Source organism: Sus scrofa, chromosome 1 (genome assembly GCF_054392235.1).
Source record: "Sus scrofa isolate SSC_HxYL_T2T_F1_AM1 chromosome 1, Sscrofa_HxYL_maternal_Yorkshire_Landrace_v2.0, whole genome shotgun sequence".
In the NCBI taxonomy this organism is placed as follows: Eukaryota; Metazoa; Chordata; class Mammalia; order Artiodactyla; family Suidae; genus Sus; species Sus scrofa.
The window spans coordinates 120339126-120356221 of record NC_139383.1 but is presented as its reverse complement, the minus strand read 5'-3'; the positions used below and the strand labels follow the sequence as shown (position 1 = coordinate 120356221).

Sequence of the window (17096 nt, the reverse complement as noted above, 5' to 3'; positions counted from 1 at the left end):
AAAAGATGTGCACAAGATACCATGACTAAATGAAACAGTCTATGTGATATAGCCTATACCTGTAAGGATATCCAGATGATTTTGGAGAGAGGCAGGGAAGGATGATCCTTTCAGAAATATTCACTTATCACCTGGATCTTGATTTTTGCAATAAACTTCACTCTGTACTTCTTTATCTTTTTCTTTCTTTTATTAGTTTGAACACTTTACTATGAGCATACCCTTTTTTACCATCAAAAAAATTATTTTCATTTTTGAATAAGAAAAGAATTTCATTGGCAACCTTGGAAGGGAAAAAGAAAGTGTAGACAATAATCCAAACCTTTGACATGAATTTGCTAAGGGTGTAGGCACTCCTCATGCTCATTCTTCTCACCTGACTAGAAAGAAAGCACTGAGCATGCGTGGACCAGTTGCTCCAAGGCCCTGCCCCTGCCAGCTGCCAGGCAACCTGAAGCAGAATGGGGGATCCTAAGGAAATTTGGGAGTGGAGGCAAAGAAGCTGCCCTATACTAAGGGGCGATGTACATTTATTGTGGCTCATCCACAGCCTCTGTGGGACAGAGCTGATGAACATTCCAACCGTCACTATTAAAAACACTTCTATTAATTGTAAATCCTGACCATGCAACTTCTTCCTCCCTTCTCCCTACTTCTAACTTATAGAAAACCTAGTTCTGACAGAACATCAGAGTCAAGTTAGAGACCATCCAGTCCAAGGTCCTTATTTTACAGAGCAGGACCTGCATTCTGGAGGAAAGAAATCATTCGAGGTGGATGTTGGCAGAAGCTGGAGCATTACATAGGTCTCCCAGCTCCCAGTCCTATGCTTGCTCTACCTGCCCCACAGGCCCTTGTTTGGAGCCCATATTTCCTCTTGCTTGGACTCCTGCAATAGTCATCCAGCAGGTCTTTCCTCCTCCAACCTCCTGCCCCCTGGCACCAGAGGATCTCCCTAAAATACTGAGATGACCATCACTCTCCTCTGAATAAATATTTTCAAAGGTTCCCCATGGCCTTCAGGACAAAGTGGAGGCTCCTCAGGATTTCACAAGAGCCTCTTCTAGATCTGGCCTTGTTCTGGCTTTGCCTCCCTTCTCCTAAATTCATGCTATACTCCAACCAGAATGCACTATTTATAATTTCTCAAACAGCTAAGGTGCATATTTGTGCTTTTACGCATACTCTTCGCCCAATCCAGAACAGTCTTCTAAAACTTGTTTTCCCAGCAAACTCCTAGCCTTCCTTCAAAACCCAACTTTAAATATCCAGGAAGCCTCTCCTAAGCCACCAGACACAGTTAAGCTCCCTCCCTCACGTTCCCAGATTCCTGGGAGTGACTATAAGATCAGTACTCAATTGTGGCATGCATTTGCCTTCCCACCAGAGTGAAATTTCCTTGAAGTCTTGAGTTTTACCTCATTCATGCATCTTGTGAACACAGATCGTGACACAAAGATGAGCAGAAATATTCAATAAAATTTTGTGGAATAAAAGAATGACTCAGTGGATGAAGGGAAAGAACAGGGTATGAAACAATGCTGTCATTCCTTTCATTGACAAGTTCTTTCCACAGGATGGAGCCTTCTAGAAGGCAGGAACAACAGGGAAAACACCTGGCACATTAAAAGAGAGCCTTTTACCACTTACTCACAGACAACAGTGGCACCCTGGAGAAGCAGCACTCGACAGCTGGAGAGACTGCAGGCTCCCTTATTGCCAAGTAAAAGAGAGTTTATTACAAGGGACTATCTTCTTGTAATACTATCTTTAATCCTAAGTACTTAAGGATTAAATTAATTTTTATGGACTAACCAGCTCTTGAAAACACAAACAAAATTCTAGACTGAAAACCCCTATGTATCCAGTATGCCTGCCTCCCCCTTGGAACTGAATACATGGGAGAACCGCAGTAATATTAGATTCCAAATGATTAAGCTAATTAATAACCAGAAATGGAGGGATTAAACCAATACAGCAGGCAGTGCGCAGTGAAGAGCAAACTGTCCTTTGTTTTCTTAGACCCTTTAGAACAGAGACAGACTCTGAGATTCCTCCATTGACACCCTCACTTCACAAGGTAGGGACCCGAAGCTCAGAGAGATTGAGTGACCTCCCCAAAGCCTCACAGCAAGTTCACAAATGAGCTGGACCTGGGTATAGATCCTCTGAAGGTCTCCACTGTGCTGTCTTCCCAGGCAAGCCTCTAGCAAGGAAGGCAATCACAAAGAGAGCTCTTGGCCACTGCTTCTTTCCTTCCCTAGAAGGTGCTAGTCAGCAGCATGGGCTGGGTATGAGGTACCCAGCTAACCAGCTCCAGAGAGGTTCACCTGAGCTTCCAAAGCTTTTCTCTCTCTCTCTCTCTCTCTCTCTCTCTCTGTGTGTGTGTGTGTGTGTGTGTGTGTGTGTGTTTAGCAAATCTTGAATTCTTTGGCGAACAGTGTCTCAAGTCAAGGAGCAGAAACATTTCTAAGCCCTCCCCCCTCTTCTCCTTTGTTCTTCTCTTTGAGCTGGGTCCACTGGAAGAGCATTGTAAGGTGCCCCTGCTGGGTCTACAAGGCCCCTTTTCGGTTCAATTAATGAGCCATAAATAACCCAATGAAGGTGTCAACAAAGAGGGTAATTTATCATACCTTGTCAGGAGGGCGAGCCTTGCACGGCAAACGCTCATTCACCGTCTGGTGCAACATGTTAAGATTTATTCCTGGCCAGGTCCCTCCTCCTGCAGGCCCCCCCTTCCCCAAACCAAAATTTATCTTCCCCAAGAATCCTCACAGGTGTGCTGCTTTGACAAATAAGCTCTGAAGTCTGGTATTCATCACCGGCTGGTCTTTGTTGGGATGAAGGCGGTAGGAAATAAATTTATTTGAGAGAGAAGGTACTTGTGATTCAAACATGCTCGAGGGGAACAGCGAGGTTATTTCCATCCTCCTGGTTCGGCAAGAGAAGAGAGGGAGATAATGCTTGGACAGGCTTGCTCTTCATTATTTACTACCTGGTGGAAGCAGAGCCAGGACTTTACTGAGATGGCGCCTTTAGCTGCCAGACTGGAAGCTCCGGGCACAGACTCTGGGAGACTTTCCGCTGGAGTGGAAAGTGCTATGAGGCATCTCAGATGCTCAGAAGTGCTCTACCAGGAGGCTTCCCAGCTTCTCGATTCAACTTCTGGCTTCCCTTGGAGCATGGAGATGTGAGTTTGTTCAGTAGCCACCTGGGGGCTTCTTGTTAAAATACAGATTCCCAGTTCCCCCAACCCCTAGAAACTGTGATTGAGGAAATCCAGGGAGGAACCCAGGAATCTGTATTTTGACAAACTCTTCTCTCCTTCTGCCTTCAAATAATTCAGATGTGTATGATCTATAGCATACACTTTGGATCAAGAAATTTGGCTTGGCGTCTTAGTGCCCTCCAGTTCAAAGTTCTGCGCTAATGGAACTATTCTATGTCTGTGCTGTCTGATCCTGTAGGCAATAGTCAACTTGTGGCTACTGAGCACTGGACATGTGGGGGAGTGTGAGAGGGGGATTTCTTCATTCAATTTAATTTCATTTACTGGAAATTTAAGTGGTCACATGTGGCCAGGGGCTACCATCTTGGACAGAACAGCTCCAGCCTGTACTTCTGCATATTTAAATTTCAAAGAGCACATGCAAAACAAAAAACTCAATATGCATGTGAGAGCCAATGTACTAGTTTCCTCTTACCCGCCTTTATTTGCCAGCTAATAAAATACTGCAAGCCCCTGGTGGGGGCGCCCACTCTAGTCACTCTTCTGGTATGTTCCTCCCTCCTTCACCCCTGAGAGTCACAGAGTTCCAATCCCTCAAGCACCTGCTTTTGGGGTCTGTGGGGATGTCTTTGAGATGGGACATGGTCTTGGTCCCTGAGACCCAGGTCCTTCCTTTCCCAATACAGGAGAGAGGATAAACACACAGGTGACCCAGCAGATGGCACAGCGTGATCAGTGCTCTGAGCAAGCCCTTGGGGTGGTAACAGAAAACACTTCGAGAAGCAAGGGGCCAGGAGTCCAGCCCCCCTAGATCATGTTGGAAACACTTCTGGAGAGGAGGCATGCCTTCCCCACTTTGGAATTAACGAGATAGCCGAGTAGTCGATGGTGCCCTGTTCACTGCAAGGACTCAGACTTCGAAATTCCTCCCCTGAAGTGTCCGAGGTATTGCTCACTGTCCCCACCATGATGAGAAGTGTCCCACCTACATGGTCACACACAGTCTGAGCGGCGCTCATCACTCTTCTACCAGCAGCCTGCACAGACTGGGTGGGTGACCCAAGAAGAGAGAGGGGTCTCATTCATGTCTGATTGGCAGGGTCCAGCCCCATTGACACTGGTGGGACACACCCAGGATGTGCTCAAGTGAAATGACCTCACACTGACCCAGGTGAGGCTCTTAGTATCTTGCTTAAGGCTGTGAGTTGGATGGCCAACTGGCCTGTTCAAAGCAGAAAGTGGTCTGTTTCCTGCTGGCAGAAGGAACAGGTGTTCTCCCTTTACAGTGATGTGGGAGGGGCTCAACCCATATGTATACATTGTAAGTGGGGGGCGGGGAATAAAAGCCACATGGAACGGAGCTTGGGCAAGGGTCTGAGAAGAACTCCCACCTGTTGAGGATGGAAACTCCACCCAGGCCAGTGCAGGGTGGCTGGACTGCAGCTGCAGGAGGGTTTCAGGCCTACACACGAGAGCAGCCAGGCCGGACCAGGTAGGAGGCCTTGGGAGGTGGGCTGCCCACTGGCCAGAGGCACAGAGGCCACCAACAGACACCCTGTCCTTGCTCAAGTTCCTTTCCTAGCTCAGTCTATGCTCCTGGGGAGGCAGAACCCTGGCTCACAGCTGTAGGAGGCAGAGCTGGGAGAGGAGACACCTGGTTCCAGCTGGCAGAATCCTAGCTCTACCAGCCTCCTAGGCTCCTTGAGTCTTTCAAATCTCCAACATTCAATTCTCCCTTCTTGTCATCAAGTGTCCTCCCTCTGCCTCCAGAAAACAGGCACCCATAGCAAGAGTTGTGTGCCTTGGAGTTCCCATTGTGGCTCAGAGGTAATGGACCCGGTTAGCATCCATGAGAACGCGGGTTCAATCCCTGGCCTTGCTCAGTAGGTTAAGGCTCTGGCATTGCTGTGAGCTGTGGTGTAGGTTGCAGATTAGGCTCGGATCTGGCATTGCTGTGGCTGTGGTGTAGGTTGGCAGCTGCAGCTCTGATTCAACCCCTAGCCTGGGAACCTCCATATGCCGCACATGTGGCCCTAAAAAGAAAAAAAATAATAATAAGAATTGTGTGCCTGAGGCCAAGCTTTCAGCTTCCCGGCTATCCTACCCTGGGCTGAACCTGCCTCTGCCTGCAGAAAGACCAAAAGAGTTCTGTACAGAGCCCTGTACAGGCCCCAGGCCACCCAAACAGAAAGTCAGGAAAAGAAAGGGCATTGTCTGCTAAAACACTCAGCCCTTTCCCCAAGCCCTCTGCCTTGGGATGGGAACAGCTTAGACTCTGATCAGCTGGCCAGGAACTCCACCAAAATCCTCATGTGAGCAACATTGGCTCAAGGTGATGGAGCCGTATTAAGCCACCGTATCGGCTTGGCACTCCAGCTTAATACCTGCTGGAAATTAGGGTACAGAACTGACCCATGGCACCTGTTCTAATCCTGAATCCTACAAGCAATCTCTAGAAAGATACTGAAGCAAAAGATGTTTTCAAAAAAAGCAAAAAACAAAACAAAGATCCCACACTGCGGGGAGAGGGGCAACTTTGGAATAAGAAGGGCAAATGTGGAATAAGCAGTACCAAGTGTCTTTAACTTTATCCTGAATGACAATCATGGTATCAACCTGAGCGCAAAGCTTGCATGGATTTAAAATTTCCAATGTTATTCACTAAGGAGAAATCCAAGAAAACCTGAGAAGGCAGAGTTGCTTGAGAGGCAATAAATAAAGATGTAAAAAATGGAGGTGCTCGGAGTTCCCATCGTGGCGCAGTGGTTAACGAATCCGACTAGGAACCATGAGGTTGCGGGTTCGGTCCCTGCCCTTGCTCAGTGGGTTAACGATCCGGCGTTGCCGTGAGCTGTAGTGTAGGTTGCAGACGCGGCTCGGATCCTGCGTTGCTGTGGCTCTGGCGTAGGCCGGCGGCTACAGCTCCGATTCGACCCCTAGCCTGGGAACCTCCATATGCCGCGGAAGCGGTCCAAGAAATAGCAAAAAAAAAAAAAAAAAAAAAAAAAAAAAAAAAAAAAAAAAAAAAAAAAAAAATGGAGGTGCTGAAGTTTCTCTTACGGTGCAGCGGAAACAAATTCGACTGGTATCCATGAAGACGAGGGCTCAATCTCTGCTTTCGCTCAGTGGGTTAAGGATCCAGCGTTTCCGTGAGCTGTGGTGTAAGTCACAGATGCAGCTCAGATCCTGAGTTGCTGTGGTGTAGGCCTACAGCTACAGCTCCGATTCCATGCCTAGCCTGGGAACTTCCATATGCCAAGGGTGCGGCCCTACAAAAACAAAAACAAAAACAAAAAAAAAAAAGAAGAAAAAAAAGAAATGGAAGTGCCATGAGCAGACCTGGGCCCAACTCCATTCCCACCAGGAACCTCAGGTAAGTAGTACACAGGGGAAGCAGATCTTTGTAAAATGTGGGACATTCTGAACCTTCCTAAGGAGAATCCATTAGGAATCATCAATTTTCCTCTGAAGTCACAATTGTTCATTAGTAGGTGTTCATGCCTCATGGGGGAAACTGAGACCATCTTAAAAACACGTAATAGGTGAGTAAGGAAGTAAAAAGGTTTCATCTGTTTATCTGTCACTGCCAAGTTTTTCTATGCAAAGCAAGGCAACAATTTCGATGCAACAGCGCAAGAGATGTAACTTGTGTTTGCCTGAAGCCATGGCACAGCCAACGCGCGGCTCCCTTTAGATCTCGCGTGCCACCAGCCATTTGGTCGGGCGGGGACCCAGTTGGGAAGCCTCCCAGGAAACCACAGCCCCTGCAAATGACTCAGTAGGTGGTTCTGACTGTTCTGAGTCAGAACCAAGTCTATGGCCCAGCTCTGTGCCAAAGCTCCCTGCCATTCTTGAGCCACTCTGGGCTTGGCGGACCCAAGATGGTAAGATGGACACTCTGTGACAAGTGACCAGGAGGACAGCTGACATCACTCAGTGGCCCTTCTCTGGTGCCTTCAGTCCCTGGAGAGTTAGCTTTCTACCTCAGGCAAGCTTTCACTTGTTTATTTTTTGTCTTTTTAGGGCCATACCCGCAGCATATGGAGATTCCCAGGCTAGAGGTCGAATAGGAGCCATAGCTGCCGGCCTATACCACAGCCACAGCAATACCAGATCTGAGCCGCATCTGTGACTTACATCACAGCTCATGGAAACACTGGATCCTTAACCCACTGAGCGAAAGCAGGGATTGAACCCTCGTCCTCATGGATACTAGTCAGGTTCCTTAACCACTGAGCCATGACGGATACTCTAGGCAATCTTTAATTTGAAAGCTCACTCTTTCTTACCAAGAGCTTCCAGGCTGCCTCCCAGAGGCATGAACTTGTGAACCCATAATTCCTGGTTCTGGCTTCCTAGGCTGAGGACCCTGAGCAACTAACTCACTCACCGGAAGCCTCAAATCCTCCCCATATGAATCTCGTCATCAGCTCCGTCATCCAGGGCCATGAAGATCACGCTAAGCTCCTAAGCTAAACTCTCCACAGGCTCACCGCCTATGGAATCACATCTCATCAGCTGGTATTCAAATTCCAATCTATGCTTCACGCCTCATCTTCCTTTGCCACTCTACGCGCAGCCCATGTTCTGGGCAATGTGCAATACTTGCTCTTTGCCGGAGCAAGTCCCTTCCCCTCCCCTGTGCTGTGCAGGTCCCTTTACTTGAGATGCCTTCTCTTTGCCTCTTGACATTGGGTTTGCCCTTCAAGGCCCAGATCAAACACCACCTCTTCCCCTAGGCCATGTCCCGAGGTCATCTCTTGTGAAGCCCCTTTGGCCTCGTGCCATACAGCATTGAAACTTTCCTGTGGACACAAAGCCATGTTCGGAACTGCCAGCCTTGTGTATGAAATGACTTACCTCCCTTCCTGGATGCCATGCTCCTTGAGAAAGGATGGGGAACAAGAGAGGCTATCTCACTTACGCCGGCATGTACAAGCTTGTACTAACCAGCAAGTAAATGAATTCAAAAGATCTAGATGGATGTCTTACGATTATCTACACTGTGGTCCTTGGCCCACCGAGGGAGGGGCACACCAGTAATAAAAAGCAGCCCAGCCACAAGCTTTTCACATGGAAAAAAGCAGAAGCCTCTATGCAATCCATTCTGTTGGCCATGCCGTGTCTTGGGGTGTGGGCACACAGACTCCCAGGAACCGGAGGCGGCATCTGCTCATTTCTCAACACGCTGAGAAGCACCCTGGAGTCTTGGAGCTGACACTCTTTCTGGTCATGAAACACCTCCTTAGCAGAGCACCACTCCAGCTCCACACCATATGCGTCAACAGGTGTGGGTCACAGGGCCCTCTTGGCAGCCTGCCAGGTGGAGATTTGAGGTTTGGTCTTGCTGTGCTCCGTGGGCGGCCTTGATCTGCTGTTAACAAGGCTCCCACTTCTGTGAGACCAGCTGGCAAGGAGACTGGCCTGTCTGGCGCATGGAGACCCTCCCCAAAGTTTGTGCACTTGCTTTGTGCTGGCCCAGTAGCACCCAAATGTGTATGTGTTGGGGGGGGGGGTAAGTGAAGGAGGGAGGAGCTCCTAAAGCTCCCCATTCCACCTGCCCTCAAAAGACCAATGTTCTCCAACTTCGGCAAGGACCAGAGTCACCTGGAAGGTTTGCTAAAACACAGGCTGCTGGGCCAAAACTCTAGGGCCTCTGACTCAGCAGGTGTGGAATAAGGCCCAGGACTCAGAATTTTCAACCAGTTTCTAGGTGACATTGACTCTTGAGGTGCAGGGACCCCGCTTGGAGAGCCACTGCTATAGGCCACCCCAGGAAAGGCAAAACAAAGCTATCAGAGGTCAGACAAGAGAGATGTAATGATCTCTCTACCTCTAGGCTCTGCCATAAGAGACCATCTTTTGGAAGCACACACCTGCTCATACCACTGGCCTCATAGCCTCTTCCTTGCCTGGAAAATAAAACTCCAACTGCACAGTCAAGTTCCAACTGACTCTGTGTGCCAGGCACTGTTCTAAAAAACCTTTATCCATATTCTTTTTTTTTTTTTTTTTTTTTTTGCCTTTTTAGGGCTGCACCTGCAGCATATGGAGGTTCCCAGGCTAGGGGTCCAATCAGAGCTGTAGCCACCAGCCTATACCACTGCCATAGCATCGCCAGATCTGAGCCACGTCTGCGACCTACACCACAGCTGACAGCAATGCGGGATCCTTAACCCACTGAGCAAGTCCAGGGACCGAACCCACATCCTCATGCATACTAATTGGGGTTGTTAACCACTGAGCCACAGTGGGAACTCCCGCATATTAACTCATTGAATCCACCACATAAGTCTATCCTATAGGTATCATGATTAGCCCCATGTTAGAAATAATAAATCCCACTGTGAGCCTCAGGAAATTGTTTCTGAATGAATGAATAAGGGGATGCACAGAAGCATTTACACCACGTACTACAGAAGGCCGTTTCCAAGCCAAAGGAAGCCATGGATGAGTGAAGGACTGGCCTGCCAAGGAGTTATTTGTTTCTGTGCTCCACCAAATAACCCATTTGCCTGCCATTGGCTGGGTATTCTGGCTTTGCGTAGACATCTCCTTGCTGGGCAGAAAGCCAGAGTTAATCCCTCACAAAGGGTTGTTTAATAATAACCAGAAACTGGAGAAGAGCAGAAGGGAACACAATGATCCCACACAATCCGAGGAAAACGAACCATTCAGGCTCCCGTTGCACATACTGCCAACAAGGGGCCCTGGTGTGGCCTGAGGTTTCTTAATTTTTATTATAAAAATAGAACGTGAATATGTCTCTCCTGATTATCACCACCAAATGCACTGGCAAATACATCAACGGAGGCACTCCTCTAATGCAATACTAATGCTCACCCTGGAACAGAAAACCAGGTCACCTTTGAAAGCCTATAAATGGACAGCCCTCTCTGTCCATTACTTATTTATGTTTCCCGCCTTTTGCTTAACCAGCCTTCAGGCCCAAACAGAGAAGATACACCGTACATAAAGCTACCAGTACAGATAAATAAAACATCAGAAGCAAACTGGAAGCTTCATCCCTCACGCCTTGGAGTGGGTGGCCTTCACCAGCTGGATGCTGTACAAATGACCAGCAAAATGTCACTCCATGAGACCAGGCAGGTCACTCCTAAGATAGGTCTTCTTCCCTGAGGATATTCGGCCTCAGCCCTTTTGGAGAACATTCTCGCTTGCTGTGAATCGAAGATGATGGTTGCACTGTGAGTTTGAACCCAAATCTCCTGGAGTGGGGTAATCTGAGATTGGTTTTGAATGCATCACAAGTTTGATGGGTCACCTCCAGGTTCCTGGGTCACCTCCAAGGCACTGCCCTGCAGTTACCCAGCCTCAGGGTTCACCAGGGTTACACAGCCACAGAGAAGTCCACACAGGAGAGAAGTCAACAGAGTCCCCAGGCAAAGTTCTAGCAGAAAGACACCTATACCAGATTCCAGCCTAATGGATGTCCCTGGGATGCCTAGGGCCCCGAGGGAAGTCCTTCTGGGGGAACAGATGACCCACCTCTGGAAGCACCATCACATACAGTTTTCCTTCTGGCTGTTCCCAATAGCCCTCTCTGAGCTGAATCAAACTAGATAGCTCTTGCCTGGTTCTCAGCAGAGCCTGTGCTAGGCAAGCTGTAGAGCGGCCCATGTGGACAGATCTGGTGTGATGAGCCAGCATGGAGGCATGTTTCCAGAAACAGCCTGGATAGAGAAGCAGAGGGCATCCATACACGCCTTTCAGGCCTTCAGCCTCTGCAGCCTCAGAAGGAAGAACATTTGCCTCACCATCCTCCCGGTCACCCTGACTACCAGCTAATATCTCAAATCCAGATCGTAGGTGCTCTATCCAGCCCTGAGAGCAACTGTGTGGAGGAACCAATCTGGAGCACTCTGAGTTGTAGCAGCGATGAGGAAACAAGTCCTTGCCTTCAATATGGCCTCTTTTTCTAGCGTAGAAAATTAGAAGAATGAGCAGTTGATGCTGGTGAAATATAGAAGACGGGCATTTGGATCAGGTAGGAGAAGATGGTAGAAAGCTTCAGATGCCAAGGCCTCTGTTTCCGAAACTACTCAAGTAACACCACTTCAACAGAGAGAAAGCACTGGGTGGAGGAAGGGTGTGATTACTAGATAAGAGGAGCATTAGATCTTCCATTCTGTAATGGGTGAGATGCATGTCTTCATCTTCTTCCTTTTTTTTTTTTTTTTTTTTTTTTTGATTTTAGGGCCGCACTCATGGCATATGGAGGTTCCCAGGCTAGGGGTCGAAGTAGAACTACAGCTGCTGGCCTATGCCACAGCTATACACGATCTGAGCCGAGTCTGCAACATATACCACAGCTCACAGCAATGCCAGATCCTTAATCCATTGAGCAAAGCCAGGTATTTAGCCCACATCCTCATGGGTCCTAGTTCCTTAACCGCTAAGCCATGAAGGGAACTCCCTCTTTTTTTTTTTTTTTTTTAAATGAATGCACCTGCAGCAAATGGAAGTTCCCAGGCTAGGGATTGAACTGGAACTGCAGTTGCTGGTTTATGTCATAGCCACAGGAACTCGGGATCCATGCCACACCTGCAACCTATACCACAGCTCATGGAAACACCAGATCCTTAACACACTGAGTGGGGCCAGGGATCAAACCCACATCCTCATGGATACCAGTGGGGTTTGTTAACACTGAGCCACAACAGGAACTCCCTATGTCTTCTATTTTTAATCTTATTATAGTTTTAAGCATTTCCCTACTACTGTGTGCCATGCACTGCAGGGAGTGCTTTATGTTGGATGATGGATACGGAAACTGAGGTGGCACTGGCAGGTGCCAAAGCTGGGACGAGAATCTAAGATTTGACATCAGAATAGACCGCCTCTTTCACTGAGCACAAGATCCGGCACAGGCATTTTTGGAATGCTTCTAGATGGTCAGCACCGAGCTTGAATACAGGAGATGCTCAAGGATATTTCCTCTCTGAGTGATTCTTACTGTTCAGAAAAGCTTTTGTCTTAGGACAAAAGGACTCGCCCTCATCCAGTTGGAGAACCAAGTTCTGCCAAAGCTTTGGGAAATCCTGCCACATTAAACCCGGGCGTTACCAAGCAGCACAGGAAAAGCTTATCACAGATTTCCTGGCCAGGGTGTGACCCATTGGTCGAAAGCCTTGATAATTCTGTTTTCTACACACAAGGGGCAGAAAAGTTTATGATTGGTCCTGAGAACCTATTCTCATGGGTGATTCCTCTAACTCCCCGAATTCCAGCTTGGGTCTTCATAACACAGTAGAGTCCGGTAGCACCACAGGCAGCAAAGGGCAACAGAGATTCCTGAACCAGGGAGGTTTGAACTATGACACCTGGGCTCAAGTCTCAGCCCCAACCCGTGTTACTATCTGCATGACCTTCAGCAAATCATCAAACCTCTCTGACCATCTGTGCTAGTATTAGTCAAGTAGGGAGGCATTTGTAATTAAGTGACATAAACTCACATACCCCAGAGGTTTCTAATTAGAATCAGTGAAAATACCGTGGGTGAAAACATACATGAATATAAACAACAACCATGATAACTAACGTCTTTTTTTTTTTTTTTTTTTTTTTTGTCTTTTTAGGGCTGTACCTGCAGCATATGGAGGTTCCCAAGCTAGGGGTCGAATCAGAGATGCAGCTGCTGGCCTATATACCACAGCCACAGCAATGCCGGATCCTTAACCCACTGAGCGAAGTCAGGGATTAAACCTTCATCCTCGTGGATACCAGTCAGATTCGTTTCCGCTGAGCCATGATGGGAACTCCATAACCAACATGTCTTGATCACTTCTTATGTGCCGGGAAGCCCAATTAAGTGGACGCTAATATCTCCATCGCTTGTGAGGAGGAAGAAGGCGAGGCTTAGAGAGAGTACTGGCCGAAGTTGTATTTGAATCCAGGTTGGTCTAACTCATGTATGTTCAATAGAGTTGAAAATTGGTTTTTGGAGGCAAAGAACATCTCACTTTTCAATGTATTCAGCACAGATATACATACAGCACATAAAGAAATATACTGTGTCTCTCTGGTATTAAAATTCCATGGGGAAGGCAATTAGGAAAAACACTCTCTAAAAAGTCTCCTTGGGAGGCAATAATGAAGAAAAATTTGAGAAACACTTGTCTTAACTTCTCTAACATCACACCATTTCCCATAATTAATACAGATTAGTACTACCAGGCCATTAGACTCCTCCAATGGAAGATCAGATACTGTTCAAACATGGTCCCAGAGGAGGCGGTGGCCACTTCAGCTGCCACTGTGGCTCGTCTAGCTTAGAGGTCATGTGCAAAGAATTAAAATACCTGCATATTTAAATTCCAAAGGGTAAATCTTCTGCCATTCGAAATAGAAAATTAATGCATCATGGATGCGACCCACCCTCCACCCTCATTTAGATCAATTTATACAAACTCAAAGAGGGAATGCTCTTTGTAACATTTTAAATAAAATATTGGAAAAAAAATAAAAATGATAATTTAGAACATTATCGTCATTCTGAGTAGACCTGCCAGTGGGGACAGTGATGCTTCCCTCTCCTTTGCTATTGGAAAAGCTGGAGACTTAGGTGTAAACCTAAGGTCCAACCAACATCTGTAGATTAAAAGAAAAGGAACTGGCCCATTCCCTGATTAAATGAACCAAGTTTATGCATGCAACATGACCCCAGCAAATGGAAAAGTCCAGTCACAGACAATGGCTAAATTAAGTGTGTCCATTTCTTTTGTATGTGTGTCTTTTTAGGGCTGCACCCATGGCTTTTGGCAGTTCCCAGGCTAGGGGTTGAATCAGAGCTGTAGCCACCAGCCTATGCCATAGCCACAGCAACACCAGATCCAAGCCACATCTGTGACCTTACACCACGGCTCATGGCAATGCAGGATCCTCAACCCACCGAGTGGTGCCAGGGATCAAACCCGTGTCCTCAAGAATGTCAGTCAGGTTCATTACTGCTCAGCCACAACGGGAACTCCACATGTGTCTATATCTACTTGCTATATCCTGCTTTCCTTCTTTCCTTCTCTGGGACTTTGTGCCCAGGCTTCCCAGCCTCTGATACCCATGTGTGGCCGCCACACCCTTGCTCCCCACCTTGACCTTGGCCTGGCATTCCACTCATGGATTCATTCATGCATTGGATTTTGTTCAACAAACAGTGACCCTGCCCTCACGATGAACCAGGCCCCCTTTCAGCAAGGCAACCCAGCATCTCCAGGCTGAGGGGCCCCACCATTGGCACCACCTGACCCAACTCCTCGCTGGACGGGGGGAGGCTGGAGAGGAGGGCCGTGCAGGCATCAGAGGTTTCAGTCTGTACAAATTGCCTTTGAGGTGCTCCTCTGACTGAAGCTCGGCAGGGACGCACGTGCTCACTTGTAACGCGGGGCCTGGCCAGTCCTGAGGTAACTGTGATAATCAATCTGGTTGCCATAGCGGCCGTAAGTGTTCATTTACCACTCTGCGACCTGGAGCAATAATATATTATGCTTTTCGCCAGCGGGAGCCGCGCCAGCTGGAGCACGGGGCGGCCGTGTCGGCCATCAGTCACCACTCTCCTTCACAACCTTTTGTTCCCTGCTCATTAGGGTGAATTATAACAGGGGGGACAGCACATTTTTCAGAAGAGTCTCTCCTGTTCAGTCTGAGCGCTAACGCATCCCAGGTTGTTCCAAGTCAGCGGCTCTAGCTTGGGACGGCATCGCCCACCGGCCTTCCCTCCTCTCCCTCCCCGAGCACTCAGAATGGGTGGAAAACACAGTGTATGCACTTTTCTACAAGGCGAGATAAAAAGCCGCTCGACTCTATTTACTATAAATATTGGATACTGTATTTTGCTGCACTCTGTCATGTCCCTGAAGGCCTGTCGTGATGGTAAATTACATTACAGCTCACTAAATAGGCCATCATGTCAACTTTGGGCCTTGGCGCCGCTACTTCAAGATGAGGAGAAGATCATTCCAGAATCGCAGATGGGAGGATCAGGGGCCAACACCTCCACCCCAGCAGCAGGTTTTGAAAATGTTTCACTGTAACTGTCACGGCCAACAGTCTAAGACCATAAAAATTAGAAACCAGATCTCAGCCATTATAAAAACGAAATAATGCCACTTGCAGTACCATGGATGGACCTAGAGATGATCATACTAAGTGAACTAAGAAAGAAAAGACAAACATCATATGTGGAATCTAAAAAAAAAAAAAAATGATAAAAATGAACATATTTACAAAACACAAATAAAACCAAGAAAACAAAGTTACGGTTACCAATGGGAAAGGGAGGGGTAAATTAGGAGTCTGAGATTAACATATACACACTACTCAATATAAAATGGATAACCAACAAGGACCTACTGTATAGCACAGGGAACTATACTCTCACTCTCTCTCTCTCTCTCTCTCTCTCTCTCTCTCTCTCTCTCTATATATATATATATATATATATATATATATATAGTTGTTTTTTTTTTTTTAGGGCATATGGAACTTACCAGACTAGGGGTCGAATGGGAGCTGCAGCTGCTGGCCACAGCCACAGCCACGGCAATGCCAGATCTGTGCCCCATCTGTGACCTATGCCTCAGCTGCGGCAATGCCAGATCCTTAATCCACTGCGAGAGGCCAGAGATTGAACCCACATGCTCATGGATACTAGTAGGATTCTGAACCTGCTGAGCCACAACAGGAATGCCTATACTCAATATTTTATAACGACCTATTAGGGAAAAGAATTTGAAAAATAAAAAATATATAAAAACGTTTTTATATAACATATACACACATATTTACATAACATATAACATAAATATAAATGTATAACATATATAAATATATAGAGACATAAATAACATAAAAATGAAACTGGGTCAAAGTATTAAGTAACTTGGAGAAATCAAGAATAAAACTGTTGGCAAAGATTATTCCTCATAGCTCCCAAGTAGAAGCAACCCAAATGGCCATCAATTGGTGAACAGATAAACTGTATATCCTATATCCCACACGATATGGAATGTCATTCCAGCAATCAAAAGAAATGAAATACTAACACATGCATTGACAAGGATGAGTCTAGGAAACATTATGCTAAGAGAAAGAAGTTGAGCACAAAAAACTGCATAGTGTATGACTTCATTTATATGAAATTCTAGAAAAAAGCAAAACTATAGTGACATAAAGCACACCTGTGATTGCCAGAGGCCAGGGGTAAAAAGAAGGACATGAGAGCAAATGCCCCAACGGAGCTTTCTAGGGTGTGGGACCTGTTCTATTTATTGATTTTGGTGCTGGTTTTATGATTACACGCAATTACCAAAATTCATCAAACCAGACATTTCAAGTTGGTGAATTTTACTGTATATAAATAGTATCTTAGTAAATGGAAACATAGCAAAACCAAACAAAACCCACAAGCAAAGACTGTTGAAAATGAGAAATCACCCTGACGTTTCCTCCTATGTGATGGAAGGTCTACAAAAGAGAATTGGTATTTGATAAGTGGTTAATATCCAAAATGTATAAATAGTTCATACAACACAATATAAAAAAACCAAGCAACCCAATTAAGAAATGGGCAGAAGACCTAAAGAGATATTTTTCCAAAGAAGACAGGCAGATGGCCAACAGGCATATGAAAAGATGCTCAACATGTGTCTAATCATCAGAGAAATGCAAATCAAAACTGCAGTGAGATAGAACCTCACACCTGTCAGAATGGCTATCATCAAAAAGACCACAAATAACAAATGGTGGGAGTTTGGAGAAAAGGGAACCCTAATACATTGTTGTTGGGAATGTAAACTGGCACAGCTACTATGGAAACCAATATAGGGAGTTCCCATTGTGGCGCAGTGGA

The 17096-nt window shown here is 46.6% G+C and overlaps 1 protein-coding gene and 1 long non-coding RNA gene across 5 annotated transcripts in view; one reads left to right on the top strand and one right to left on the bottom strand.

Annotated features, from left to right (window-relative positions):
- RORA (RAR related orphan receptor A) overlaps positions 1 to 17096 on the bottom strand; it is a 765082-nt gene that overhangs the window by 454125 nt on the left and 293861 nt on the right. The gene's annotated exons all lie outside the window — the stretch shown is intronic.
- Positions 165 to 8812, top strand: LOC146406327 (uncharacterized). Its single transcript, XR_014810201.1, has 4 exons — positions 165 to 5152; positions 5199 to 5965; positions 6271 to 6332; positions 7673 to 8812. It is a non-coding gene; the product is annotated as an uncharacterized LOC146406327 (long non-coding RNA).